Source organism: Rutidosis leptorrhynchoides, chromosome 5 (genome assembly GCF_046630445.1).
Source record: "Rutidosis leptorrhynchoides isolate AG116_Rl617_1_P2 chromosome 5, CSIRO_AGI_Rlap_v1, whole genome shotgun sequence".
Taxonomy (NCBI): Eukaryota; Viridiplantae; Streptophyta; class Magnoliopsida; order Asterales; family Asteraceae; genus Rutidosis; species Rutidosis leptorrhynchoides.
The window spans coordinates 347,082,624-347,087,589 of record NC_092337.1 but is presented as its reverse complement, the minus strand read 5'-3'; the positions used below and the strand labels follow the sequence as shown (position 1 = coordinate 347,087,589).

Sequence of the window (4,966 nt, the reverse complement as noted above, 5' to 3'; positions counted from 1 at the left end):
TTGATGTTAGCATGTTAAGTTGCTTGTAATGGTTGTTTAGTCTTGTGCGAGTTTCATTGCCTCAGTTTGTATCTTTGTTGCGGGTTTTTATATTTTTGATGAAGCTCGAGTTTTATAAAGTTATAGTTTTTTGTCAAAATAAAATAAAATAAAATAAAATAAAAAGAAACTCACTTATCCATTTTACTTTTGTACCCCTTAACTTCCTTATTATAATAACCCCTCCTAAGTAATATTTAAAATCTCTTTATACATTAAAAGAGAGTTTTGATCAGGTAATAACTGTTTTCAAAACCCCCTTAATTATCGTTAGATTAGAAAATTATGTTACAATAACAACTATCATTAATCATCAGCTAAAATTATTAGGTAATAAATCATTTTTAAATACACATAATCTCTAAAATAAAAAAAAATAAAAAAACCACGGATACTCGTACAAAACCATCAAACTAGTATCACATTCGTGGCTTTTGCCCTAAAATCCCAAATCCATCCACAATTGATTCACACCTGATGCAAAATATTGAGGTGATGATTAGGTATAATAATGGCGATACTATTAGTTTGTTTCACATTTAATCAACTATTTGTGTTCCTAAGAAAGTTCATGTTGATGGCGTAATTGAAGAAAGTTTAAGGGAACCTGTAGAGCCCGAGGTAGTAAGTATGTTTTTATTCAAGATTCTTATGATATGTTTGTTTTAGGGTTGATATAATCACTGCATCAGGTCCTATGGTTCTTGTGTTATGTCTATTTAAGGGTTCATATAATCAATGTTTATTATTTTAAAATTCAATTTTGACTTCGTTATACAGTTCGACCTTTGATTGTTCTTCTAAACCTAATGTGTGTTCTCTCAGATTCAGCATTTAGCATTCAAATTGTAAAGTTAACTGAACTGTCTCCTTATAAATTCATGGAGTACATTATCTTTCAGATTAAGTTTGACGATATATATGTTTATCTGTAATCAACCAAGTTCATGGTTCGTTTGTTACTAATTCATAAACGGGTGAGTGTTTGAACTCTGTCGACACCGGGTCACATATATGTTGACTTTTATGGAATAAGAATGAGCGTGAGTTGTTGAGTTCATACGGGTCCCAACAGAACCAGTTGACTTTATGGAAGTACCCATCGATGGTCAAGATGACGGAGGCTTACTGGTCATACTTCAAATGTTCTCTTCATGACACAGGTATAGTTAAGAGTAAGCCTGGTAAACGGGTCGGGTTGAGTCGAGATCTAAATGGGTTTGGGTCAAAATGCATCATGGGTTGAACGGGTTTCAAAATTCAAACGGGTTCGGCCGGGTTGGGACGGGTACTTGAGTCGAGACCCATTTTTCTTAAAAAAACATTTTAAAAACTTTATTAATTTATACCAAAGGCTGAAGATTACAAACGCATTATTTTGTAAGGAATATGAACCATCCTTATACCAAAGGCTGAAAATTACAAACGCATTATCATGTAAGGAACATGAACCATCTTCTGGGAAGGTATAAATCATGTTGATTGGGTATCGATGTTTTATTATTGAATACGACACAGTTAATTTATATCGACATACGATAACTGGTGAATATGATGATGTTGTTTGTTGTGTTGATGATTATAGGTAAATAGGATAAGGGTCTAGGTAGATTTGAAGTTGGAAGAACGATAAGGAGTTCAACTGTTTGAGTGAAGCGTCGCAGATCACTAATAACTTATTGATATCCCTGACCACTTAGAGGCAAATTATTTAAGGAAACATTGAGGTAAATTTTCATGTGCTCATTTTGACCTTACTAAGCTAAAGTATGTGTTTATCAAATTTCATTCATATTTGCATTGTACACTATACATATTATAATACACACTTAAATTAACATATAAATCTCCTTACTTTTGTTATGATTTATTTATATTACTAATCAAATATGTAATCTATATATTATGATGTATCATGTAATTATGATATAATTGCTTATGTTTTTATATAAAATCTGTGTATCTGTATATTATTATGTATTTCTACTATTAATTGTTTAAATGGTTTATGGTTTTCTTTATTGTTTATGATGTATTTATGATATTATTGCTTATGGTGTAATTTAAAAACTGAACATTGTGATATATTTATTTATGATATAATTGATTATGGTTTTATTTAGGGTTAGTGTTTAGATTTATAGTTTACGGTTTAGATTTTAGGGTTTAGAGTTTAGGTTTAGGGTTTAGATTTAATGTTTATGGTTTAGATTTTAGTGTTTAGAGTTTAGGTTTAGGGCTTTGGGTTTAGATTTGGGGTTTAGGTTAGGTTTCAGGGTTTACATTCTAGGGTTTAGGGTTAGGGTTCAGAGTTTTTAGAGCTTAGAGTTTAGGGTTAGGGTTCAAAGTTTCTAGGGTTTAGAGTTTAGGATTTATGGTTTATATTTAGTGTTTTGCTTATCATATGTTTCACATATCTTTTCCTTATTTCACATACCACATATCCTTTTTTCACTATAAATACCTCCCTATTCTTAAGATTTATTCACACCAACATATAGGAAAAAAATACAAAACTACACATACGAATAAATTGTTGAGTCTTTGGAGTTCACCCCACTTAACATGATTACTAAGGAACAAAATGACTGCAAGGGCAAAATCAAGATCATTAATCAGTGGATCAAGACAGCGTATATAAAGCCAAGCTCAATATTATCATATGAAGTCATCCTTGTGGATTTTAAGGTAAGCAAATTTCATTCATATTTGCATTGTACACTATACTGATTATAATACACACTTAAATTAACATATAAATCTCCTTACTTTTGCTATGATTTATTTATGTTACTAATCAAATATGTAATATGGTGTATCATGTAATTATGATATAATTGTTTATGTTTTTATATAAAATATGTACCTGTATATTATTATGTATTTCTGCCATTAATTGTTTAAATGGTTTATGGTTTTCTTTATTGTTTATGATGTATTTACGATATTATTGCTTATGGTGTAATTTAAAATCCGAACAATATGATTTATTTATTTATTTATGATATAACTGATTATGGTTTTAATTAGGGTTAGTGTTTAGATTTATAGTTTAGGGTTTAGATTTTGGGGTTTAGAGTTTAGGCTTACGGTTTAGGGTTTAGATTTAGTGTTTATGGTTTAGATAGTGTTTAGAGTTTAGAGCTTTAGGTTTAGGTTAGACTTTAAGGTTTACATTCTAGGGCTTAGGGTTTAGGGTTATGGTTCAGAGTTTTTAGGGCTTATGGTTTAGGGTTAGTAGGGTTTAGGGTTTAGATTTAGGGCTTTGGGTTTAGATGTTAGGTTTTGGGTTTAGATTTAGGGTTTAGGATTTAGGTTAGGGTTTAGATTCTAGGGTTTAGTGTTTAGGGCTTAGGGTTTAGGGTTTTAATTTAGGGTTTTGGGTTTAGATTTAGAGTTTAGGGTTTAGGTTAGGGTTTTGTTTTAGGTTAGGGTTTAAGTTTTAGATTTAGGGCTTTGATTTTAGATTTCAGGGTTTAGATATTAAGTTTTGGGTTTAGATTTAGGATGTAAATGTTAGGTTTTGGGTTTAGGGTTAAGGTTAGAGTTTAGGGTTTAGATTCTAGGATTTAGATTTTAGGATTTAGGGTTAAGGTTTAGATTTAATTTTTAAATTAGAGGATTTAGAGAAGTTTAGGGTTTAAGGTGTAGAGTTTAGATTTTAGGGTGTAAGGTTTTTATTTTATGATTTAGATTATATTGTTTAAGGTTTATGTTAGAGTTACCTAATATTATCATATGTGATCTGTAAAGTGTACATTGGTTTTACTAAGTAAATGTATAATCTGTACATTATGTTGTATTTTTACTATTTATTTATGGTGTTATTTTAAATCTATATATTTAAAAAAAATTATTTAAGTTTACATATAAATCTCCTAATGTACTTTTACTTTTGGTCTTACAGGAAAATAAAATAAGGGCTACACTTTACAAAAATGTAATGGGTTTTTTTACTCATACCTTCAAAGAAGGTAGTTTTGTTGAAATTACCAACTTTGATGTGATACCGGACAATGATAAATTCAAACTTGTGGACCACGAATTTTAAATCAGTTTGTTGAAAAAAACTATAGTCAAAAAGTGTCACTAGTTTACTATTCTCAAAGATATCTACAACTTCGTTACTTTCAAGGAAGTTCAAGAGTGGTTTTTCTCCAAAGAAAACATTCAAGAATGTGATTTCTGTTTTTAGTCAATAAACCTGAAATCAAAACCATACATGTTGACTTTTTGTTATCTTGACTTATTTTGACTCTTTATTTTGTTTTCTATGAGGTTTGATGATACGGGTTTATTTTTCGTTGAATGTGGTAATAGAGTCCTTATGGTGATTTAATAGTTTGTGTTATTTCTCATCTTCAACCAACATTTGATCATCCTAAACTTATAGGACAAAAGCAATTGATATTTTACTACTAATAACTAAATACATATAATATTACAGTTACACTTATGTAAATAGCTTATATGTAGAGATTAAAATATATGTATGTATATAAATAATAAAAGCTGAGATTCAATGGTACTCCATTGAGAAGTTGAGATTTAAGAATCTAATGGATTTAAGTAACATTATTATACTAACGAGTGAACTATCTAAAAGGCCAAAGGGACATAACTCAAGTAATGATTCAACTTTGGGCAGAATTTGGATGATGTCCCGAAGGGACTATTCCTATCAAAAGAGCTACTGAAAAAGACGTTTTAAGATCGAGTTCATTACGAAGATTTGGAAGACAGATAAGAAGAAGTGTGAGACATGACACCATGTCTTGCACGTGTAACTCCTGCACCAGCGGTCAAACTACGTACGTTTTCTTTAAGATCCGAAAAGCAAATCTTTAGGTGAGTTAATTTTATTTTCATGCAAAATATACTTTACCAAATATGATATAACCATTGATAGGTCACATTCATAAGTACA

At 30.0% G+C, this 4,966-nt stretch overlaps 1 long non-coding RNA gene across 1 annotated transcript; it reads left to right on the top strand.

Moving 5' to 3' along the window:
- Positions 1-491: 491 nt before the first annotated feature.
- LOC139850658 (uncharacterized) lies at positions 492-4,966 on the top strand. The gene is made up of 3 exons (XR_011760103.1): positions 492-1,202; positions 1,625-1,766; positions 4,688-4,966. It is a non-coding gene; the product is annotated as an uncharacterized lncRNA (long non-coding RNA).